General features: G+C 35.4%; 1 protein-coding gene across 6 annotated transcripts in view; it reads right to left on the bottom strand.

The window, feature by feature from the left end:
* Positions 1-26,989, bottom strand: part of CSMD1 (CUB and Sushi multiple domains 1) — a 1,150,295-nt gene that overhangs the window by 381,410 nt on the left and 741,896 nt on the right. The gene's annotated exons all lie outside the window — the stretch shown is intronic.

The raw sequence follows: 26,989 nt of genomic DNA, 5'->3' as shown, positions 1-26,989 counted from the left end.
CACTTTTCAAGCTCCTACTCAGGGAAAATGATTATAACATTGTGTGCAAGCATAAGAAAATATATGGAAATTTGTAATAAGAAGGACCATACCAGAAATCTCAGCACCATTTTTTCTCATAAACATATGTTTTAAGCACTTTTTTTCAAAAGTTGGTTGAAAAAAATGTATGTAATTGTTTCCATTCCTCACTTGAAAGTATCCAGTAGCTATTAAAACTACCTAAATTGACATTTAAATACCATGAATCTGCAGGGTGGATGTTTTATGACACTAATTCAAAAGACAGAATTTTGCCTTTCAAGTGGAAGTGCAAGAACTAGAATAGCAGCAGTACATAATTTCTACTGATGTTTTACACAGAATAGCTCAGAATATACTTGAAGTAAGACTATAATGCCTTGTGGCCTAAATTGTCTATAAATGCTGTAATTAGGGACAGTCTTCCAAAGGAGAAAAACACCATATCATGGATAAGTGAACAATCTCAGAGCAGAGCATTTCTCAAAATAAAATACATATTCCATTTTTTTATCTAATTCTGTAAAGTCTCAGTTTCAAGTTATAGAGTAATGAAGTAAAAAGCATCAAAATAAGTGTTTTTCTTTTGCACATAATGATGTGCAGCTGTATACAATATCTCATTCTCTGGTTATCTTTAAAACATACAGCACAAACATTTAAAACACTATTTCAGCTTGGCTCTTTTCCCCCCTTCATTGAGATTAGCAGGCTGGATGTCAGCTGCAATGTATTCTGCTTTGACTATTCCCTCCAAATCTTATTATGACAATAACAAACAATAAAAAAAAAAACAAACCTAAGTCATTTATCACAATTTTCCATGGCATCTATGTGTCAGATACACTCTTCTATACTGAATATGTAACCTCAATCATTCTGGTTGGTCTGTTTATTCAGGTGAAATGCCAGACAGATAATTCATAATTCTTTTTCCTCCTTCTTACACAGAGCTGGTGACTTATTCATGTCAACCTGTTAATTCTTGAGGGAAAGAGGCAAAGAGGTTATACTGGCTTCTCAAATACATTCTGGTCCTCAAAGTGTTACTGAACTGAGACAAGCTTTGAATAAGCAATGGTTTCGGTCCCAGTACAACGGAGAAGAAAAACAAAAACTTCCTTTGGGGGGTTTCACCCATTAATCACCCTTTTAAAATCACCATGCATTTCTAACAGCTGCTTACATCGTTGAAATACTCAATCATTACATAAAACTGAGATTTTATTGATTAGAATATTTCCCAACTGAAGTCAAAGATATGGCTGTTTGCACCCATTAGTGAAAGTATACTGTTAAGATAATCTGTTGTTTCATGGCTCAATTCATATATTCTGTCATGTAATATGACGGCATTAGTAATTCAACCAGGAATTCAGTTTACTTTTGATAAATTTTAAATAGTCCTTCTTGAAAATCTGTGTTAGTCAGATTGTCTACAGTCTTCCATCCTGATGGAAGAATGTCCCTTGTATCATTAAACCGGTCCAGGATACATTTTATCAGTGTCCCATTTCTAGCTAATATTAGAGCAGTTCAGCTCTATGTCGGTGTAAAATGGAGCTCATGGTAATTAATTGAAAGAAATGACCAAATACTGTGCATGAGCCTTTTGAAGCTAGCTCAGCATGAAAATGTACTCAAAAGTCATTATACTTTTCCCTAGATAACTTGAAACAGATATTCTGTAATCTTGTTGCCACTCCCAGAGTTTCTTAAAAATGAGAATTTCATTTTGAGATCAGTTTAGAGATGAATTCTTGCTCCTCTTTCTGAGGCTGACAAGTCCCATTTCACCCATGACAGCCTCCAGCTGTTAAATAGAAACATGAATCAAATGTGGACTACTGATGTGAAAAGCCAATTCCATTGCTTTGACAAAGAAACAAGTGAGATCTAGTTAGGTTGTGATTGTAACAATCATATTATATTACTGTGTTAGGATTTTCAGGACAGTGGCCCCCACACTGATAAGCAAAAATACATGAAATAGAGCTATTCTATCTGACACTGATGTAAATAAAAATGTCAGCCAGGCAAAATAACAATTGCACTAATTAAACTAAGCCATACAAAGCAACATACTACAATATTTCAGATCTCTGTGACAATGCATTTCAATTCTTCTGAACAAAAATGCAGTGACTTATCAGAGAGATCCAAGAAGCATTGTGAATAGAGGCAGATTTTATGCCCTGCATGTCTTTATTCACTTTGTACAAAAGATGAATTTTATTCTACTGGAAATATTCACTATCAGAATTGTCCTTGGAATATGAAGAACCACTACAACTGGGTTTTATCTACAATGTCATAGCTGGAAATGAGGAAGGCAGGACAGATGGGCAGAGACCAGCAGTTCCAGCAGTATGGCTGGCTTGGCCACATCAGTAGCAGAAGTAGTAGCAGTAGCCACCAGTAGCAGAGTGGCTGATGCTTCTGAAAGGACTCAGACAGCCTAATGGAAAGAAAATGGGCTTAGCAGATCACCCCATGATTGTTCTGTATGGTCTTTATGGACCCCTGCCAATTGGTGAAAGCAGAAAACAATTCACAAAGTTTATTTAACCTAAGTAGAAGACCAAATAACCACACCTCTTCATAAATTGCCCTCCTCTTTTCCCAATAGTAGGTTTTTGATCTTTGTTGTTCCTATTTTTATTTTTTCTTCTTGTAGAAAAGTGAAGGCTTGCCATTCATGATATATCCCATGCACTTTAATGCCTTGAAAACCTGGATTGGTGGGTAACTAGCAGAAAAGCAGCTGCAAATATGGAGCAGCAGCAGTTCACATTACCTTGTCTATGTTCAGATTACAACCGGATGTCTCCAAGAATCACTGGGAAGGAAGCACCCTCTGTCTCTTTCCTGACTTAGGATGGCTAGATCCTGTATTTCACCTCAAAATGCATGGACTGCCCTACTCCCAGATCCTTTTCTGTTTTCTCCCAGATCAGTTTTCTGTTCATCATGAAATGCAGAGTTCGTTTGCCATTTTAAGGATATACCAGCCAAGGGGGAAACTCTCCTCTTAAAAATGGTAGTTTTTATCACGTAAAATCATTACATGTATGGTAGTCATGGTAAAACTCACAGTTGTCTGTTCCGAGTGTGTGAGCTAAGAATTGCATTGGGTGTCCATGGCAAGGCGCTGGTAGCAGGGGTCTGCAGGGGAGAGGCTGGGGCTGCCCCATGTTGGACACAGCCGGTTCCAGCCGGCCCAGCAGACAAAATGACGGTGCCTCTGGGAAATGGGTTAGAGAAAGAGCAAAAAATGCTGCATAGCAGTGTGTGAGAGAGGAAAAAAACAAACAAACAAACAGACAAAAAAAAAAAAAAAAAAAAAAACAGGATGAGGAACAATTCTGTGGACACCGGAGTCAGAGAAGGGGGAGGAGTTGCTTCAGGAACTGGAGTAGAGCTTCCCCTGCAGCCCATGGAGGGGACCACAGTGGAGCAGGCTTATCCTGAAGGACTGCACCTGTATGAAGAATCCATGGTGGAGTGGATGAACAGTAGGAGAGGGAAGCAGCAGCAGAGAGAAGAAGCCATGTACTGACCATACCTCCCCCATATGCCCTCACTGTGCTGCTGAAGCAAGGCAGGTAGAGAAAGGTGGGAGTGAATTTATTTTAATTGGCAATCAGTTGAACTGATTTTACCAAAGAATGCTTTGCCCTTGATGGTAATTGGTAAGTGTCTTACCTGTCTTTTATCTAAACCAACTAGGTTTCTCATATTTTCTCCCCCAGTCCCACTGAGGAAGAGAAGTGAATGAGCAGCTGCATGGGAATTTGGTCCTTAGTTGGTTAACCCGCCACAACAACTAAAATTCTTACACGACGCTGATGTCTTGATTCCTCATTAAAAAAGAATTTGCATTGCAGTACTTTAAGTTTCAATGATGTGTTCTGCACATAAGGTAAAACACTAAAGTGAAATTATACAAGTAGGATTTTTATGGGTTACTTTGTAGGTATTTGGGGCTAGGAACTCCAGTTGATTTTAACTGTGGTTTGAGAAGTAATTAGAAAAAAATGAAATAGAATTTATTCTTGAATGAAGTCCTGAAAAGTCCAAAAAATAATTCCTTTCCTCTCTCAATTGATCATGCTGAACTTTTTCCTCCCTGCCTATAAGGGAGGGGCTTAGTCTTTTGAAAATACACCCATTTTCCACAACTATAGTCTTTCTTTTCAGAGTTACTACTGATGTAAGTCACTCTAAGAAAAATTACATGATGAATGAATGTGTAACCAATTATATTTCTGCATGCCTACCTATAAAATTTGTCATTTTATTCAGTCCTAATCTCAATTCCAGTCCACTTTCTTTGTATGGTCTCTCCAAGCTTCACAGAGAAATTCTGTATGCAGTAATGATATAAAATTTATGAAACACTGTCTCCTGCATCAGTAGAAGAGTCCAGGACTTGCATTTGTGAATCTCAGAGCCCTTTTTCATTCTTTTGCTTCCACTGCTATGATACACTCAGATAAGAGATATTCCAGAGCTTTTTCTTTCACTTTGCTTAGTCTCTGAGCAAATTATAAAACTTGTCACAAATTCTAGGAATCAAAGTCAAGTTGAGCACTTACATTATGTAAGCTAAAACCAATAAAAGCTATCAAAACCTCATTGCAGTGCTAACTGCTAGTTCTGCTGTTTCTGGGTTTATCTAGCTGAACTGAGATGACTGCTTTCTGCATGAGGAAAAAGAGAAAGAGAAGAATAGCTCTAGAATATAGTTCTACTCACAATTTCTTTTTCTGAGTTAAATGTTGCAATATAGAATATACAACAGCACATTACCTGGCTGTATAACTTTATTGACAAACTCTGTTACAACCAGTTCTGATGACAGAGATTGCTAGTTTGGCAGCAACAACGGGGTTTGTGGTCTGTAATTTTGCTTATGTTCTATTCATGACGTGGAAACATGAAAATCTTTTTGATGCAGTGGTTTTATATCATAGGAGAAGTTTTGAACAACTACATTTTCTAAAGTCACAAACATTATTTTTTTAGACCGTAATTTTTTTTAAATTATTCTTCTGATATTTTTGTCCTGAAACAACTCAATAGTCTATGCCAAAACAAACAAACAAAAGCAGTTTTTAATGTGTCAGTTAGGTTCATACTTTTAGGTGAAATATTATTCCAACAATATACACTTATTTAGACAAAAAAAAAAAACAAAAAACATCAATCAGAAGCTATTTTAGGTGAGTGGTAAATGCTATTTCACAACAAAACAAAACAACAACAAAAAATGCATTTAGAAGTTAAGTGCAAAATTGTGAAACAGATATCTGAAATGATATAGTGCATTGAGAACTTTGTTGCAGTAACCTTATTGAGGAGGAGGCATCTATCAAGATCAAATTGCTACCTGCAGTGGTTGAGAAACTCTTGCTGCTAGTTAGTAATCATTTTTATTATAGTATCTTGTCCTGTCAGCAGGGAAAACATCAATATACTGTTCATTATCATACAAATGCATATTTATATTGGTAATTGACATGAAAAATCACTCTTTTCAAAATCTAGACATCTGAAATTGAATCTTAAAGTTTGGTTTTGAAGTTTTAAGTGATGTATTTCAGAGATTTATGAATGCAAAAACAGAGCTACGTATTCATATTTTAATATCTTGCCCATTAGGCCCTTTGGAATCTTAAAAAAAAAGAAAAAAAAAAAAGGAATAAGTTGTTAAAAAGGAATAATATTTTCTAAAATAAAGGATTGTCAGTTAGCTTATCCAGAGCCACAGAAGAGGAATGAAATGGTGGTTGATTGACATCTACACCAAACCCTGATATAATACCATTTGCTTTTGAAGATACTGGAAACAGCTTTTAAGCTACCATGTGAGAACTCCTACATCTGCACAAACTCAGACTCTTCAACACATTAGTACTTAAATATGGAAGGAGGAAATGGGTTTAGAAAGAACAAGCAATATCTATGTGATTGTTATGTTTTAGAAAGCTGTTTAAATCTGTTTTCTGATTCTCATTTTCCTACCCCAGCCGGGCAAGGCAAGAGTGTCTCATGCTGTGTAGGACTGTATATTCAGGAGGTAGCAATAAAGTAGCATACAAAGCCTAAAAAACAAATGTCTTATGCTGAGTATGAACACAGAATCATAGAATCATAGAATATCCTGAGTTGGAAGGGACCCACATGGATCACTGAGTTCAACTCGTGGGTCTGCATGGGACCACCTGAATATTGGACCCTATGTATGAGAGCATTGTCCAAACACTTCTTGAACTCTGTCAGTCTCGGTGCCGTGACCACTGCCCTGTGGAGCCTGTCCCAGTGCCCAACCACCCTCTCGGTGAAGAACCTTTTGCTGTCACCCAGCCTGACCCTCCCCTGTCCCAGCTCCGTGCCGTTCCCTCGGGTCCTGTCGCTGTCCCCAGAGAGCAGAGCTCAGCGCCTGCCCCTCCACTCCCCTCGTGAGGGAGCTGCAGGCCGCCATGAGGCCTCCCCTCAGCCTGCTCTGCTCTGGGCTGAACAAACCAAGGGACCTCAGCTGCTCCTCATACATCTTGCCCTCTGGACCCTTCACCATCTTTGTAGTTCTCCTTTGGACACTCCCTAATAGTTTTATGTCCTTTTTATACTGTGGCGCCCAAAACTGCACACAGTACTTGAGGTGAGGCCGCACCAGCACAGAGGAGAGTGGGACAACCACTTCCCTCAACCGGGTAGCAAGGCCGTGCCTGATGCACCCCAGGGTACGGCTGGACCTTTTGGCTGCCAGGTACACTGTGTACTTAAACATGGCATGGCTCTTTTTTCTTCAGGCTGCCACAGCCACCAACTCTATAATTCATGTTAGAAAATTAGCTTCCAGGCCTCACCACTGAAAAGCCTGAAGCTGTTTTTCAGTCTACTTGTCTCTGAGCCTATTTTTTGAACAATTTATGAGTAGAATTTTAAAAGAAATCAGAACTTATGGGCTACAGCAGTGATACAGTTCTATCTGCTTACGAAAGTACTTTCCCAAGTGTTATGGAAAGTTTTGCAATGCTTACACCACTGCCGTGGTTACCAGAAAGCAAGTATGTTGTTTTAAACAAACCCAGATCTATTTATTTATTTATTTATTATGAGCTACGCTCAAGTCTTTGATTTCTAAACAAATATACTTTACATCTCTGTAATGATTTTAGCAGTACTTCACTGTGGAAGTGATAACTTTTAATGACCGGAAAAAAAATGTAAAGATAGAAAATAGTAAACACATGAAATAAATGAAACAAATATTTATGAAAACAGAGTATGTTAATTCCAGATATATTTTTTTTCACAAAAACGTAGTTTTTACATGATGCGAGGAAAATATTTTAGGCATCATGTACCTGTAAAACATAACAGAAAAAGAAACCTTTATATACAACAAAGTAAGCATCCAGCAGGAGGGGAAAAAAAAAAAAAAGAAAAGATTTCCTATTCAGGTTTTTTATTGAAATAGGTTCCATAAATCTATCATGAGCATTTAGAAATATATATATATATCCCTGTAATAAGCAAAAGAAGTCAGACTTTTCATAAATTAGCAAAGAAGTTAAAATACTGAAAATATTTGTCAGAAGTGTGTCTATGTTTTATTTGGTTCTGTGTTTTATTTGGTTAACAGGAAAAAAAATCTCTATTGCATGTCTTAAAACTAAATTAACCAAAGCCACAAAGTATTAATGACTAACAGTTAATCTTTCTCTGGATATCTGTTTGCTATTTGTTTTTACGGCTTAATATTCAAGGATATTCAGTTTGCATCATATTTTAATCACATTCCATAAATCTGCTGCTACTGCTCCTCCAGACATTGTATATAGAGACACACATTTAGCAGTCTTTTCCTGCGTGCCACGTCTTTGGGAAGCTTATATTTATGGTGTATGGCAAAGGGAAAAGAGAAAAGAATAAAATAGTCATTTGTTCTGCTTCAGGAAGTGGCATAGCAAGCTAAAAGCAAGAAGATTATGCACCTGATTTAATCAATGCTTTTAGCATTTCTGAACAAGGTGTTACCTCTACTACTAATAAGCCTTCAAACTTCTCATCTAAAAAGGCCAGGTATTATGAATGAAGTTCATAATATTACACAGAAGAAGAATTGGTAAGAATAATGGAATGTTTTTAATAGGCATAGTTAGTTAATTTTTTATTTGGCAATCCCAACTCCTACAATAACTGTGACAAACAATATGTACAGTTAGAATACATATGACCAGTTTACAAACTGAAGAGCTTACTGTAGCTACATCCTCCACCTCCTCTTTGAAATTTAGGAAGCAAATAAACAGTATTTCACCACCACTGGATAAATCAGTACAAAGGCCAAAAAGTATTTGTTTATCTCAAACCATGGATTCACAAAAAAGATAACAGTCTATGTCTGTTTCTTTGCTGAGGAACTATACGGCAAAAATATCAAAAAATAACTCATGCCTATGAAGAACAGAAGCTTTGTGTATAACAATTAAGATGATGAAAGGGCTGTAGCACCACTCCTACAAAGACAAGCTGAGAAAGTTGGGGTCATTTAGCCTGGAAAAGAGAAGGCTCGGGGTAGTCCCTACAGTGGCCTTCCAGTACCTAAAGGGGGCCTACAGGAAAACTGGGGAGGGACTCTGTCAGGGAGTGATAGGACAAGTGGTAATGGTTTAGAGCTAAAAGAGGGTAGGTTTCATTAGATATTAGCAAGAAATTGTTCACCGTGAGGATGGAAAGGCACTGGAACAGGTTGCCCAGAGAAGTTGTGGTTGCCCCACCCCTGGAGGTGTTCAAGGTCAGGTTGGATGAGGTCCTGGACAACCTGATCTAGTGGGTAGCATCCCTGTCCGTGGCAGGGGGTTTGGAACTAGGTGATCTTTAAGGTCTACTTGAACTCAAACTAAATTTGTCATGTGTGATTTGTCTTTAGTGAATCTGCCCTTGTTATACATACTTACCTTTCTCCCTTGTGTTACATATTAGGCTTACCCTTCCACTGCCAAGTTACCAGTTAATTACAGGATATCAAAAATAGTGTAACAATCATACATCACACAGTCCTACAAAGCAAAATGAAAACAAAGCAGTTTAGGCAATAGTTACCTGGTCAGTAGACAACTACTGTTTCAGCTAAAAAAAAGCTGAAACCAAGCTCCAGGGAGGTCAGGACAAGTCCAGACTCAGAAAGTCTGAAAACTTTGTTCTTGCGGAGTTTGTACAAAGTCAGTAATGTGATAAGTACTGTGAATTGTAAAGATTTTTGGCAACACAGAATTGAATTTAATTCAAATGTGATTTTTAAAAATTATCTTTTTTCTTTTTGTTTCTTAAAAATTACTATTACCCTGTGATGTGCATTTACTATTCTCTACATTCAAGATTATAATTCTCATACTTTATGACAAAAGGTAAAAGAAGACATGTTTAGGGTTGCTGTAATGTAATACTACACAATGAAACCCTCTATGGACAGAATAATAGAAAAAAAAAAAAAAAAGGTATGTAGTAATGAATTTGGAAAGCCATTAAGGATTCTTTTCAAAGATGAGACATTTTTCTTTGTCTGGTTGCTTACAGTAGATTTACACCTTGCAATCCTGTATTGTGTGTTTATCCAAAGCAGTTCTAAAGGCACATTATATACCACCGTGTATGGCACAGATAATAATCTTCAAATAATAATTCAGATCCTGAAAGCAGTATGACTGTGTGAGCATGTTCCTTGGTCCAGACTAATTAAAGCAAGGATTTTCTGCTAAAGCTATAATCTGGGATGGTGACTAATTTTCCTCCAGTTTCAAAATTTGCTGGGTGAATTTAGACTCCAGCTTTTAGACATTTACGAGATTTCTTGGTGGATAAGTGCTTTCTTAGAGATGAGCCAAAGTTTCTAAAATTTGTAAATCCACTGAGTGTAGTGATATGTATCAAAAGTCCAGTCATTGCTGTCTGTGGTTTATTGTGATCTTAGTACCTTTTACATCTCTGAGGAAAAAGGGGTTTAGCATGTTTTTTCATCTAGCTAACCAGCAAATAGATGGCAAGTGGGATGTAAGGAGAGTGCGCTCATGCTATCTTTTAATTGATGTTTTAAGCTATGTTTGCTCTTCTTCCTTATGTTTTTTTTTTTTTTTCCCCTGTTATTTGTTCTGGATTTATAATAGACCCTCAGCTATATACTCAGCACTTGTTGAATTAAAACATAAACTACTTATTAATAACAAGGGGAGTAAATTCAGCTTTATTCTAAATGCAGCTTCTAATCACATAACTTTTGGCACATTTATGTTTGCATAATACTTAAAACATATATCTATTCATCCTATATTGCAAATAAGGGAAGCAGAAATAAAACATGCATGAATGTATGTTTTATTTATTGGAAATGGGCAATGTACTTAAAAGTGGGCAATTTGAATTTTATTTAAATTGAATAAATTAGGGCTAATTACTAGAGTATTGCTTTAATTATGTTAATACAGTTTATATAACTAGAACAATCAACCTTAATAGAAAAACATTATTTGTTGTAGATCCAATGTTAAGACATCAAAACTGACTGCTATTTAAGAGCAGAAATTAGCACTATTTAGCAGAATGGCATTAAGATTTGTTGTTCCGTGTTTTTTGAGAAATTGAGCAGAAAAATATCTGAGCTTCTTATCTTATTCTACATCAGTAATCTAGGCAAAAGGAAAGGAGGAAGCAAAGACATTCTGCTCCATACTAGGTGTCATCTAATTAAGGAACACAGCAGCTAAATAGTTTAGGTACAAGCACTATCTACATATTAAGGAATCGGAAAGAGGTAAAACTATGCCTCTGACCTCCAGCTTCAAACCAGTAACTAAAACCAGACATTAAGTGGGAGAATGTGCTATCCCAGTCCTCCATTCAAAGGTGAAAGAGACCCTGTTTTGGGGCGCACTTTTCAAGAAGGTTTAAAATGGGCTCATCAAAGGCAGCCACAAATTATCCTAGCAGCTTATCACTTGACAATAGTTTTCCTCTGCTGTTTTGACTGTACTGCTTCAGATTAAAAAGTATCACTGCTCTTTCTTACAGGCTCACATCATTATCTTTACCTGGAAGTATCATTGACCATGAAAAGGGAGAGCTTCGTGACCTTCACTCAATGTTATACACTGATCCTCAATTTCAGAATTGTCTCCTTTTTATTTCAGCACCTCTAGAACATGTCTTTCAGAAGAGGAATGTTACTGAGCTAATGCACAGGTAGGAAAGATTTTATCACCCACACTGCTCTCATTTGATTTTGGTTTCTCTACATTAATTGCAAAAATACAACAGAAACAGTTCTGCTCCATAGAAATGCACTAAACCTCCCGCAGAGCACTATGATTTCATGTCATTTTGAAATGATAGCAGTTACATATTTTTCTGTAATAAAATGTGCATGAATGTGTGTGACAGTGTGCTTCCACCCCTCACACACACACCGCCTGCAGTCCAGCCATTGCCTTGCTCAAACACTGGCTGTTGGAGCCAAGGCCTTGCTCAGGCAGATAGTGACCAGTGACTGGCTACACCCTGACATCACCCACACATTACATGGATCAAAACTCTTCATGGCTCCAAAAGCAGGAAAGTAGTTTTTCAACTTAAATAAACTCACCATTTTCAATGACTGAACACAGGTAACAGATGAAGTATCGAAGTATAGAGATCTTCTCACAATTCACCTTTCAGTAAAATAGCTTGCTAGATTTTTAGCATTATACTGCAAAAATACAAACTCTCACTGAGCACATCTAGCTTATTCAGAACATATCTGAATCTAAACTCCCAAACTCTTTACAGGTAATTCTCTCAAATATAAACTTAACACTAAAGATAAGGGTACAATAAAGCCAAGTCATGCAGCATGTCTATTTCATGTAACAGATTTCGAACACCAGATTCTCACTAAAGTCACTGCTAAATAAAATCATTTGATCATAATCTTACTGCACAAACTATGCATATTTAAATGACTAGTGATCAAATGTTTTTTTTAAATGATACTGTATCCTAAAATCTGAAATACAGGTACTATGTATGGCCTATAGTATCAACAGTGATGCAGGGAATAGAAGTTATTAATCACTATATGTTTAAATATAGAATGATTTGATCTACTAAGAATATGTTACAGTTTTATATGCATATATTATATAAATAGATAATATATCCATATGCCTTAATTTATATATAATTCTATATAACAAATGATAATCAAATGGTAATTTACATATTATGTATACACATAGAGAGAGAGCACAACAAAACAGTAACTTCTCTTCAGAGCTCTGGGTGTTTAAAATGTTTCTATCAGTTACAAGTGACCTTTACTATGGTGTACCCATTCTGGCATTTTTTCTAAGAGATACCTGAAGGGTATCTCTTTGGCCTAAAATTGGACATGATAATTAAAGGAAGGTACATTACCCAGAGGAGAAACAAACACCACCAAAATTTACTTTCTTTTTGATTTGATATTTTACAGCTTTAAAACTAACAAAATTTAACGTTCTTGTTAATGTAACTTTCATGTTGACAAACACCTAGGGAAGCCTCCAAACTAACTTATGGGGGGAGCGGGGAGGACAGAAGAAAAAGTAAATTTCTTTACCATGTAGCTATTTAAGCTCTTACTGAATTAAGATAAAGAATTCTTTATTGTTTCTTCATGACTTTCTGATAACTGCATTCAATTACTCTTCCTTCATTAATCAAAGAAAAGGCATCGAAAAGATTAGAAGACTGTATTGGGCATGTCTTCTTTCTTTGAAACTCATAAAATACAGTTTTAAGCCCTTTTTATGCAGCACACATTTTCTTCTATTTGTCTAGTACATACTGAAGAGGATTTTTCTGTAAGTCTCTCATACTATGTATTTCTCAGTGTTCATTCAGCAATGGTTTTCCGAGAGATGCAAGATTATTGGAAGAAAAGAAACAAACTGAACAAAAAAGCAGCCCTGCATAAATGTCTTTATGCATAAAGAAAGCAAAAGTGGGAAAGGCAGAAACAGTAGATGATAACTTGTAGTATAGCTAGGGGCTGTTAAAGGTCTGCTTAGGCTATGCCAAACATAATGTCTGGCCATTCAGAAACTCTAGCTAAGGCAGGCTAGGCAATATTCGTTGGCCAATAGATAACTACGAACTCCTGTGCAGCAGCTGTGTCTGTGCCCGTCTTGGACCTCTCATTCTGACATAGACTCGCTGCCCTCTATCTCAACTCCTTGTTGGTGCAGTCATTGCTTACAGCTGCCTTGTTATTGCACTCGACTCTTGTCTCACTCCCTTGTAAAGCTGCAAACCCTAACTGCTTTGGTGTGGGCTTTTCAGGGTTTTTCAGAGGAAATACTGACATTCCAAAAATGATATAACAGAAGATTTGTAAAAAAAATATTACTGTTATTGAAAATAACAAGTCATATTTTTAATTCCACTTTTTTTTTTTTTTTTTTTAACCTACTTATCTGAGGGACTTAAGGAATTGTTTAGGGCTTATGCACGGGACTATAACCAAGTTAAGCCATAGGATCCATATTGGCTTGAACAGAGTTCACGGATAAAAGAGTTCCTGGTAATGGATGAAACACATCTGGTCATATTTCATTTCATTACTAAGACACTAAAGCAACTAAGCCTGTCAGTGTGCAAGATAGTATCTCATTTGATTAAACCATAGCCAGGTAGTTCTGGCACACGCAGGCTAAGATTTCTACTCAACCTCAGAAGTACCATCATGAATATCCCAGAGTTAGAAGGGCACTTTCTTGAAGCAAATATGAGCATTGTTCACATACTTCACACAGCCAAGAGCTTTCTCCTGCCCAGTTTAGATTATGCTACATCTGAAAGAGAATGTGAAAGACTACTGTTGAAAGGAGCTCTCTAAGATGGTCTATTGAAGAACTACTCCACATCCAATAGAGAGGCACAAAACAGACAACAGCAAGTTGTTTCAGCCAATGAAAGAAATTAACTCCTACAAAAAAAAATGAACAGATTTTAATCAGGGTACTTGTAATCACTTTCCCATGCAGCTTTGTGTGTGATGAGACCAAGGGGAAACATTTATAAGCCACCAAGGAATAAAAACAAAAAAGAAAAAGTAACAAATAATTTCAAACTTAATTCTACTTAAAAAACATACCCCTTCTTCAAAACAGCCTGTTTAAAGTAACCCACGCGATGAAATGAAATGTTTCATATTCTTGCACCTCTAATAGAGTGCCTTTAGAAGTGTACAGCCAGGAAGAAATATGAAGTAACTCATAATTAACCTCTAGATCCATTTCAACCTATGCTTATCAGAGTGTAGAAAAACTGTTAAGTTTCAGTTATCTTTGCCAAGAAATGTAGTCTTACCATATACGGCAAGACTTAAAACCAGTTTCTGTTTCTCAGAAATTGCAAGAAGTCTGCGCTGTCCTAGTTGTTTGCTACAGAGCTTAGTCTTCACCCTGACTGTCAGTGTTATGACCTGGAGGGCACAGCAGACTTGGTTACAGCGGTTTTATAATGAGACATTTCTGATCAGCACGAAGAGTTAGCTTGTGTTTCCCACCAATGTTTCTTACTGAATTTTAGCACATAGAACAAGATAACAGGGGTCCTCATACCCAAGACGATGCTAAAAAAGGAATGCATAACCATTCTAAATTCATGTATTTACATCATTGTGCTCTCTGCATGAGCATTTTAGCAAGATGAAAAAGAATTCTGACAAAATAAGTTTTAAGTCAGGTACTGTGAGGAAAGTTTTAACTAATTTTGATACTCCTAGTTTTAAATTCAGCTTTTGTTTTGATGCATGTGTAAAATAATATAAGAGCTGGCTTGGATTTATACCAGAGACGTTTCAAAATCAAACTGACTTTACTAACTTTTTTTTTTGTTTTTTTTAGAGAAAGGCTACAGTTTTCCTTGAATTTTGCTGTCCACAGTTTATTATAAAGCACTTATCATTTACCTTTCTACTGGATAAAGTATGTCTGTAAAACCTTTTGCAGAGATACGTACCATGATGCCAGCACTCCAAGTCAGCTGGATGAAGACTCAGAGCCCCACAGTTCTGAATTGGAGTTAGTTTTCCAGCTATCTCTGACACTTGACACAAAGAAATAGACTATACACATCTATCATCTGAATTATAAATGTGTACATCCTAATGCAGGCTTTAGAAGTCCAGTTCTGGACTCAACTAAAATTCAGGCCTTTGAAAGTGTTCTTTTTGAAAGAGTTTTTTTTTTTTTCAAAAACTCTTCTATTTCTTACCGCTAAGTCAGAAAATAAGAACCGAATGGCTCTAGCCTGCTGGTTAGGGCATTCTCCCATGAGGAAGGGTAACTAAGCCTTTCCTCTGTCTCCACAATGTTTTAAAATAAATATCTTTGTAGTGACTGGAACAGTTTATGCAAGAAAAACAGAAGTATCACCCCATAATGACCTATATTCCATGGGACAGTGCAGTCATAGGTGGGAAATTTCAGTCTGATGAGAAGTAATAAAGTGTAACTGTAGTACACATCACTACAAACATTTGAGCTCTGTAATCCTGATATATTATCACGGAGGCCTTAGCAACTCTTGATTCATCACAAGGTTAATTTACCATTATGCTAATTCATCTTTTTAATCCAAATACCATTAATAGGAGAGATTTCAAATCACCTTTGCTCTTTTAAATTCCGTGAAAGGAATCTACTATCAGGTATTTTTATCTCCCTTTTTTATAACATTTATTACTCCTTATATATTTAAAACATGAATCCATTACACGATTGTCATAAAATAGCAATCATTTTGCTTTTCCCTGCTGAATAGATCTTTAGTGAAGCAATCGGAATTGTTCATATTATACAATAAATTTTGCTGACCTTTTTCTTTTCCGAGAGGAACAACAAAGACTTTGCTAAGGAACTGTCAAAAGTATGGATGTGTACCATAACATTTGTTGTTAGTCTTAAAAACTTGATTAATATTTTTCTTCTCTTATGCCATCTTTCTCAGCAGACATGCTATACCTTGTGAAGAATAAAGACATATACACTTAAGGTAAGAATTCTTGCTGTCAGTACTGTTTTCTTCAAACTATCATTCTACCTGTTTTTTGTTGTTGTTGTTGTTTTGTTTTTTTTTTCCCTCTGTTGCAAACATGCTGTGTATTTTTGATGCTACTACCACTAAACTGAAAGGTTGAGTCTGTTCTTCTCTGTTTTGTTACAGTGAGGGCATAATTCATGAGAAGCAAGGGTCACATATTTTGCACTGATATTGCATGTATATAGTTTCAGGAGGTCCCAAGTGCCCTCTTTCGTTTGCATGCAAAGTTGTTATGTTTCCTCAGTTAACCAGCTACAGGTAATGGTGTGAAACCCTTTATCTATGGGGAATTCTAAAGACTGTACAACCATTCAAGTCTTTATAATTAAGTTTTTATGTCAGTTTTTTTCCTACTTAAAACACTGTGAAATAGAAACTGACATGGCTTTTTTCTTTTTTTTCTTTCTTTTTTTTTCTTTTTTTTTTTTTAAGACCATGAGTTAAAAACCTCTAATAATGAATTTCTGTAATATATATCTAAATAAAATATTTCTGCTTTAGACTCTCCTCTTTACTAGGGACAAAGAAGGCTTTTTAAGTTTTTAAACTTTTTTTTTAGCTTTTTTTTTTAAGCTTGTAGAAATGGCTGTGCAGACATTTGTGAATATTATACCCATACATATGAAAGCTTTTATATTTACATTTACATGTGGTTATGTAAAATGAGTATGTGATGTAAACACTGTTTTTGTCTTTTACATTGCAAACTAAAGATATCCATTACATTTTATTCTTTTTTTTTTCTAAATTTATATTCTGATTTTACCTTTTCTTTTGTTATATTCCAAAGAAAAACATCCAAGGAAGTATACAGTTTTTTCTTTGTTCCTTCTGTTCTCTGCATACACTATATTAGTTTCCTCAAATATTGAATTTTGAGTTTCCACACCTTTAGCTGATAAATGTCTGCGACACTTTTGCAGAATATTTCAGGAGTTCAACAGTGAGGTTGCGTAATATATCTCCAAAGCCTAAAGTAGTAATGTCTAATTATAAATTTTAGGGAAGGAAGGAACTTAAATGGATGGCAAAACAACAACAAAGAACAAATATTTATTAATACGCAAGGTAGCTGGTTTCAACAGTTTTTAAGCTGCTCAGGACTGTCTTTTTTTAAAAATTCTTCCTTCATTTATATGTATCTTTATAAAACACTGGCTGTTAGGACTTAGATTTTCAGGTGTATGCCTTGGATTTATTTAAAATATTATTAAATAGAAATTATTATTCTCTGTTCATCTCATTCTTTTCTGATAGAGCCATGGAAAAAATCCAGTTTCCCACACCAAAAAAGAATGAAGATGACCTTTTCCATGGAAGGTATTAGCACCCCCATACTTCAAAGGAGTAAACTTAGGTTTGTTGCAAAAGTAACCTTTATGTCAAGGATGTGCCTTTTGCACTTCCAAAACCTACTAGAAACGGCCAAGTGGGAGGCCTTTGGGAAACAATAATTCAAGGTGATCTACAGAAACAGGTTTTAACAAGTACATCCCAAATAAATGTCAAGTTTAACAAAACCTAAAAGATTCTGAAGTGTGCTATTGTTGTAGTACTCTCCACTTGTAGACCAATGAAAATCCAGTCCTGCATACTAAGCCGAGAGCTGGTCTTTCCTGTACAATTCACTCTCCTTTTATCAGACCTACTCTGAGAAGAGAAGCCAGTTGCCCAGTTCAAATATAGAGGAAACAAAAGCTGGATTTAAAGATATCTGCCAAGAAGTTTGAAAGTAAGAGTAAAGTTTGAAAAGAAAGAGGAAAAAAAATGGGTTGAAAAAGAAAGACACTAGCAAGGGATAGAGTGCTAGGGAGATAGCTAGGGAGCAGAATGGCAAACAGCATGCAGAGTGCATATATGAGATCTGGGAAGAGAAATAGGGAAGAAGAGAGACTAATGGATGGGAGTAATGAAGAAGTAAGAGACAGAGGAAGACTGGCACTCTATGGGCAGAGTCTAGGACTGAGAAATGACTGGGTAACAATTTAAAGAGGAAGAACATGATGTGACAATAGGGCTATAGAATGGAAGGAGCAAAGAGATTTAGAGGAGACTATTAATTTGGTAAAAGAATTAGGATTTGGTTAATGAAATGGTTCTAAATATTGGAAGGCTGACCCCTGCCAGCAACTAAGCGTCCACCAGCCACTCACTCACTCCACTTCCCTCCCAGAAGGATGGGGGAGAGAACTGGAAGAGTGAAAATAAGTAAACAAATGTGGGTTGAGATAAAGATAGTATAATAGGTGAAGGGAGGGGAAAAAAAAAAAAAAGGAAAAAAAAAAAAGGAAAAAAGTGATGAAAAGGTAGTTACTCACTACCTCCCACCAGCAGACCAGAACCCAGCCAGTTTGGAAGCTACCTTGCAACGACTACCTCTAGTTTTTATTGCTGAACATGATGTTATAGAACATGGAATATCCCTTCAGCCAATTCAGGTCATCTGTCCCAAATGTGTCCACCCCCAGTCTACTTGCTGGGGGCATGGTGTGGTGTGTATGTCACTGTGAGGGAAAAAAAGGTGAGAAAAAAAAAGAACATCTTGAAACTATACAAGTACTGCTCAGCAATAGCTGAAACGTTGGTGTGTCATCAACACTGTTTTGGGCACAAATCTAAACACCATACACACTGCTATGAAGAAAATTAACTCGGATGCAGTAGTTACAAGGAGCAATGGGAGAATAAGAAGTGAAGCACTGAAAAACAGAAAAAATATTTTATAGCAAACCTGGCTGAAAATCAAGGCATGTTCTGCCTTTATAGCAACAGGAATCAATCAAATTGATAAATACTTAGAGTAATATCCAATTAGGGAGGTCTTGCTTCATGCTATATTTTAATCTTAACATAAGACAAAGGAGTTTATTTTAATCTCTGTTATTTTGTACTGCAGGTGCATTTTCAGACTTCTGAAATTAGGCCTGGTAGAATTAAGAAAGAAACATGACTTCTCAGTACAAAACAGGTTCCCAGTGTGACTTCAAAAACATGGAGAAAAAGCTGATGTGGCAATAAAAAGTATACTGAATAAAATAATATATGCCACATGAAATGTAAGTTTTGAGAAACCATACTGGTTTTTTGCTCTTGTTAATTTGATAATTCACTGACTTTATAGCTCTTCTAGCAGAGACACTGAGCATCAGAGTTCAGTTCAAAAGCACTAAACTAGGGAAGATATGCATACATTTTTCACACATCTCTTTTGCTTATGCAATAACATTCCTTTCATGTTAGGAGCCTGAAGCAGAAAATGTTGTGACGGTGAGGTGACAGAAATCAAATAAATGCTTGCATTAGCAGAACAACATGGACTGATGGATATGAATTTCCTGTTAGATTAAAACTTTTCAGAATTAAACATTTTTGATCACCATCATGCGCATTAAAACCTTAATTACTTTGATATATGGCAAAGTGATCTTGTCCCTCTTCTCTGAGTTCAGATGGTTCATATGATAGAAGTATACCTATGACCAGAGCATCACACTTACAGTCAATTCTTATTCAAGTATGCAGATGTATAACCAGGCATTTTTGAGTTTTTCTGGATTTTCTTGCTATTTATATATATATATGTAATGTATTTGATTTTTTTTAATTATTATTTTTTAAAGAACTGTACAATCTCCACAGTACAGTTTCTCCACTGCCATTTCAGTAGAAGGACACATCATGTTGAATAATTTTTCCCCTCTAAATCACCAGCTAGTCCTTTCCTTTCAAATAGAACCCAATGCATTCATTTCAGTATTAGTTTTTTTGTTTGTTTGTTTGTTTTTTGACCCTTTCAAAAAATATTTCAAGCTCTTCAATACACTTTTTTGAAGAAACTGATACATTTTTCAAGCACTGGGTAATGTTTTTTACTTTCTTTCTTCCAAGTGAAGAAGGAGTAGTGCACTCAAACTGGTCTGAAGCTGATAAATTGGCTGTCACCTAACAAAACTCTTCAGTCCCAAATGTATCTGACACCAGCGCTTTGCAGTTCTGCTCAGAGCACAAGCAAGAATAGATATGTTCCAGTGTGACAGGCTAACAACTGACAGCGAGGTGTTATGCCAACCCTGTTTAAATTATTTTCCAATGTTTCACAATATGAAGAACAAATTCTGAAAAAGTAGAAGAGTGTGAGACTTTCTATCAAACTGATATTTTTCCCTGATATGGATTTAAAAAACTGGGATTTGAATGCATATTCAACGTGCACGAACTATGCAGCTGGTGTTAAACTTTAAAAACTGCAATGTTAGCCTCTGTGGGAAGTGGAAATTCCCATGCAGGGAGTGGGAAGTCTCTGAATCTTCCAAAGAACCTGGCAGTGAGGGTATCTACATTTTGCAGCACACCTTCACTGCATATACCAGTGTCATACTACTTTCTTTAATTAAGAATGCTTTAATGCTTTTTTTATGTTTCAGAAGTATGAATTCAACCACCCACAAGTTCTGAATGGCTTAATAATTTACATACATTATTTGAATCTACAGAGATTTCCTCTTGCCAACCTATTTACTGCCCACGTCTATATTTTTAACAGAGCTGTCCACAGGAGTTAAGCCAAAGAAGCTATATAAAAGTATTAAGGTTTATATTTAAATTTCATATGAATAGTTAATTTATACAGAATTGTACTTTGCTAAAAGCAGGTTGCTGATACTTAAGCATTTGACTTTGAAAATAACAGAATTCAATGTCAATTTAGCCTACAGTATGAACGCTAACTTTAGATAATCAGTAATGTACTATAATTGTATATGAAAATTATTTAATGGCAGTTTCAGCTTCCTAGCTGGATAACAATTCATTTTAACCATCCATAATTCAATCAGATTACATCTTGCTTTACATATTTTAACGGATGCTTTTTTTCTGGTTATTTTACAAATTATATATGCAAATGATGTATTAAATAATTGATGAAGCACCTTGTTTTGCTTGTAGCTACAAGTGATGCTTTTCTTCACAAATATATTTAGGCAGTAGTTCTCTTCACAGCAAGATTTTTGCATAGTATTTTAAAAGATATTTAAACTCCTGCCGTGTTGAAGGCTTATTTAGAAAGACCAAGTATAATTTACTAACCTGATTTATGAAGCAATTTATACAATCTAGTAAAATAGCACTGTAGAATTTCATTGCATATGGATACTCATCTTCTCTGAAGAGCCTAAATTCTTAAACACTTGGGCAACTCTGTATTATTACATTCTATGATAGAACAAAGTATATCAGTGTAATTATCCCTCCTGTTTTATTAAAGCTTTATAAAACTGTTAGAGGCTAATGCTGCAGCTATTTTTTCTACTGCCAGATTTTATCCTGTAATACTCAGTAAAAAGAAAAGTAGAATCCTTTACTCTTCTTAGACATATGGTAAATGGTAAATATATTTATATACATATATGTTTATGTATATAACAAGGATATTTTAATATTAAATTTCCAAGATCCATCCCTTTACCTAACGTATAAAGCTACTAATGTTTGAAATATTACTTCCCTACTTTTTCTTTGTTTTTAACTGAACATTTATCTCAGTATTTCTGTAAAAAGGCCTTTTGAAATAAAATGGAATATTTGCAGACATGCTAGGCCCATAAAATCTTAATTATTAAGCCTTGTGTTTCCTAACCTTGTAATTAATACATCAATAAGTTATAAGCTATCTTTTTTTTTTTTTTCCTCATTTGCAGAGATCTGCAATGCAATCATAAACTTGAAAAATGAAAACCTTTTCAACCTGTGGGATTTGAAGGAATGAAAAATAGCTTTAATGTTTGAAAAGACCAGAGAGTTCAGAGACTGTGCAGGTATTTAGGAAGTTTTGGGCTGGGAAATATTAATCCTTTCACCATCTGCAGTATCATATATCAAACAAGCAGAGAGTAACTTCAATTGAGAACGATTAAAACTTCAGACAGAATTCCTATAACAACTAATAGGAAAGAGACCTCTTCATATTTATATTAGGGCATAACAGTCTTCTGATTTGGTTTCCTCTAAGAAATCTTAATCTCAAACTTTGTTTTTAAATAACCTTTTCTTAGTAAAGTTTTAGGCAAACTGTCTCTTTTTCCTTATGACAGAAGTGGTATATCTGCCAGCAGACAAAGAAGATGCTGAGAAGATAGATGTTTAGGAAAGGTCAGAAAACAGCTTCTGGTGAAGCCTGTCACTTTTTGCGTTGTGTTGAAATGTTTTATGAAAAGTCCAGGAAGCTGAAATTTTTAAAGGGTAGTTGTATTTGTAAAAGCGAATCCTAAAATACACAATTAGAAATTTATCTTTATAAGGAACTCCGAGAAGATAATATTATAGAATACCATGTTGTTTTATTTCCCTCACAGTTAAGTACAGTATATCTCTTAATATGCTGTACTTTTCTTATTCTTTTTTTTTTTTTTTTTTCAGAAGTAACAACAAACTGATCACCTTTGTCTCAGAACTGGGCAAAATCCACCAATTTTCTTGTTCAGAAAATTTACAAAAACTACCATGTGCCCCGGAATGTAAAGCACGCCTGAAAGCTGCCAACATTTTGATATTTACTTTACTTGTTTTAGCTGAAAGTGAGACCAATCAAGGAGATTTATTTCATGCCTATTTCTCCAGTGCTTATAAATTAGCTCTTGACTGAAAGTGTATAAGCCTGAGGAATTTCAGCGGACAAAATCTATGTGCTATTAGGATCTTTTTTTTTTTTTTTTCACTTGTAATATCAGTGTTATATTTCTGCCTATATCTTTTTAAATATAGATTCATGTAGTATTTGAAATATTCACAGTGAAAAACAGACTGTATATTGAGAACTCTTAATCACACAAGATCCAAATCTTTTGATACACAGCCACCTATAGCTACTTGTGTGATTTATTTTACATCCTCTTTATTATCAGGGATCAATCTCACTCCCAAATGAAGTTTCTTAAAATAATTAAGGATAAAGCACTAGATGCTCTGTTTCATTACTGTTTCTCCTCTCTATAAAAATTCCCCTCACTAAAGTGACATCCTACAAGCTTAAGCCAAGATGCTGAAAACCTGAAAACCACCTGTCAAGAATGGGTATTTTCTCCTTTAAGAAATTTAAAAAAAAAAAAACTTTTCTGGTTGTAACTAATCATTATCTACATAAACTTTCATATTAAAGAATAGAGTGTAGAACTATCTTAACAAAGCTGCAAAAATTATTTATTTATTTATTTATTTTTGGTCTTCAATCATCTACAGTGTCTACAGCCACTAATCTCCCGTCTTTATGCAGAGCTGCACTTTTTCTTGATCGGACGTTTGCTCTAAACATAATAGTCCGTAGGACAATCCTTTTAGCCAGAAGTTTGTCATTCTCTTCACAGTATTTAAGTATAAAGGATTCTATTAAGTTTAAACTTCGATAAGGTTAGATAGTAAGATAGCTTTGCTTTGTGGTGTTTTGTTTGTTTGTTTGTTTGTTTTTCTTTTTGGAGTGTATTGTGTTTTATAAATTGGAGACTGAAAACTGTCAGAACACTGCCAGTGAATACTGAACTGTATTTCTTGATTATGATACGATGGATGTGATAGCCTGTGAAAATTCAGATTCAATAAGAAATGGGCTACCTTTAAAGATTCAATACAACAATAAGTACACAGCAAAAAAATAAAATAAAATAAATAAATAAATTAGAATTTTTGGAGGAAATTTTTCCATTACATGTTTGTTTTAAAGATAAAAATATGGAATTGCTACACAGTTTCTTATTCTTCCTAAAATACTTCAAAGGAAAAAATCCTAAAAAATGAATTAAAAAATAAATTAATTTTGGGGAAGCAATGAAGAAGCTAATTTAAATATTAAACATAAAAATAAGAAAATGATGTTTATGTCATGATAAACTTTAAAATTCGTTATAAAATCTATTAGTAATAGTTACAATATATACAATAGTAATATACAGTATACACAATAGTAACAATAACAATTTTGGATTATTGTCAGTGATCATTGTATTGGTTTGTTGAGTTCATTGCACATCTGTTTCTAAGTAGTGATCTTTTCAAAATGTAAAAAAAACAATCTTAAAAAATTGTTCTTTACTAAGTAATAAGAACAAACCAGATAGAAGATTAGGCTTTTAAGTACAATCATTTAATCCAATATTGTCCTTTCTAGGGAAATGGTCTTTCATTAACTGAAGAGCAAAACTTGTATTACTCTTTATTTTGTTTCTGTCAAAGTACATTTATTGGTAGCAAAATGTATAAAAGATGAAAACGCCAATTTATTTTAAATGTGAGGTGTATTGGTAAGCAAGAAAACTCCATCCCAAAATTTTGCCATGAACACATTTTTAATTTAACTATGCCATTTTTCAGAGTTGACCGACAACAAAAGAAACAATGACTGCTGTCCTTCTTTCTCACACAGAATTAGCAATGTAATCCCATTTTGATAATCACTATAGTTTCAACAGCACGTGCCATTAATTACCTTAATGTGCTGCACTAATCAATACTGAGTCTGTAAACTCATTTGTTCTTTGGTCCCACATGGCAAAAATCATTGTCTTAAAATAGCTCTTTTTTCATCTCCAGGGTAAAGAACTGTTTTGATCAACCCTGTAGCAAAGCTTTGAGGATATATTAATCTTACTCATTCAAAAAAAAAACATGCTTTTAAATATATATAAAATATTTTTTTTTTCTGATATCTGAAATATTTTGAAATGATACTTAAAAAAGGCTGAAATTGTTTCAGCTCTCTCACTTTGTAAGAACATGACAATTCACACATGAGTATCCATCGTACATTTTAACAAGAGCAAACTCAGGAAATGAGCTATCCCAGTTAATCCTCATCATGTTAGGGGCTGCTGGAGCTGTCTGCTCTCCAAACCCTGCTCTGTCCATGGGCTGCTGCATGGGGGCCAAAGAGACACAAAGGTGCTAGGTTGCAAGGTTGCAGTTATGGCCCTGCCTTCTCAATATTCTGTAAACTGGTATCCTGAAGAGAGAAAAACCTTTTAAAAAACTAATTATCCTTTGCACATGGAATGAGCGAATGATCAACGGTAACTGCCTGGTATCAGAGGCTAGGTTTGAAAAGATAAACTACAGGATTCTCCTACTTGCCTAGAAAAACTTTTTTTAAGAGCTGTGGCTGTTGATGGTCTGTCCTCATGGTCAGACAACTAAATAGATGAATATTACACCAGATGTAATAAAACATGCTTCCTCTGTGCAGATTCCTAAAGTAAAACTCTCTCCTTGCTCATCTGAGAGATTGGCTTCAGATGACAAAAGGAATTAGATTTGGTCAGTGTTTGTGACAGCTCATGTACTAATGAGGAACAACCATGAAACAGGTTCCATCGGAGCTGCCCATGAGTTTACTTTCTCCCAGTTTACTCTTCCAGAAATTTGCTAAGTGTACTACTTAAGGCCCCAGTAGGTCAGCTCACACTGGATGGACTGGGACCATATTTTAGCTCAATCTTTCCCATTCTTTTCCCATTTCTTTGAACAAATTAATCATAATTCAAGTGCATCTGGCTCCCTGCTCGATGTGTTTCCTTCAGGTGTCCTGAAGGAAAATAAAAAATAAAAAAAAAAAAAAATAAGGCAAGAATGTGTTCTTTCCCTGGGGAGTGACACGTAATGCTTTCTACCAAGATATCTGTATCCCAAAGCCATGCTTTGCTACCTGACTGTTCATAAAGGATGGCAAGAAACAAAGCAACTAGGAGTTGGGGCAAGTCCAGGAGGGCAGGAGTGAGATAGTACTCAAAAAGACTGAGATACTGTACTGCATCCCACAAGGAATAATCAGTACACTGCTGACGTTTTCTGCCTAAATTCTATCAGTTGTGCCATTGTGCAGTGCCTTCTGCAGCTGTTCTCAGGCTGTGCTTGGGTGGAAGACCTAGGGGAAGTGCACACATCTAGGTGTTTGCAGGGCATGCTCTTGCAGCATTTGCCATGCTGGTATTCGTATTCCATCTAGCCTGCATAAATCAAAATAGAGAAGTAAGCTTTCTGCTTTATAAACAGAGAATATTAAACAGATCTACAATACAAAAATGGGGAGAAGGGTTAGTATTTAATTTCTTTGCTTTTCTAGAGATTTGCTAATTGGAATCAAATGGTAATATCCATTGCTAAAGAGGAATTTGTAAGTTGAACTACTAATTACTTTTTCCATCTACACAATTACTGGCAATAATGGTTAAATACTAAGGGCTTACACCAGAAAGAGCAGAAAAATATATTTGAGTCCAACTATTTGTATTTTAATCTAATATTTTGTTCCATGTACGTGATGCTAATAATAATAAACTTAGATTTATGTAGAAAAGTCAGACATGATACAGAGCTTCATGAATCAAAACACAAAAAAGACAAAGACATTATATTTGAAGTCAACAGCAAACTACTTTATAATATTTTTTTCCATAGCCTGTCTTACTTCCACTTTCTGTAATTAAACGTGGTGTCTGACAGCATGTGTTCTGAGAGTGTAAGTAGAGATAACACAGCTCCCAGAAATAACTTATAAATAATGAAATAATTAAGCATTCAGATACAAACACCAAAGAGATGGATCAACTTTTTCTGCTACACATTGCACAAAAAGTTCCTTTTGAATGCCACACCATCAATGTGCAATATTTAAAGCAGAAAATTATCATGCCTCTTTTGTTCCAGTGAGCATACAAATACACTCATTTTGCATTAAACAGTGCACTGCAGAAACACAGAGACCAAATCATATCCTCTAGACATTAGCCTTCAAGACACTCATTCTCTCCGTACTTGCAGAATACCACACAATGAGGCAAACATTGCCGGGGTT

The sequence above is a fragment of the Anser cygnoides genome, chromosome 3, assembly GCF_040182565.1.
Source record: "Anser cygnoides isolate HZ-2024a breed goose chromosome 3, Taihu_goose_T2T_genome, whole genome shotgun sequence".
In the NCBI taxonomy this organism is placed as follows: Eukaryota; Metazoa; Chordata; class Aves; order Anseriformes; family Anatidae; genus Anser; species Anser cygnoides.
The sequence above is the reverse complement of the archived record's forward strand: the minus strand, read 5'-3'. Positions and strand labels throughout refer to the sequence as shown.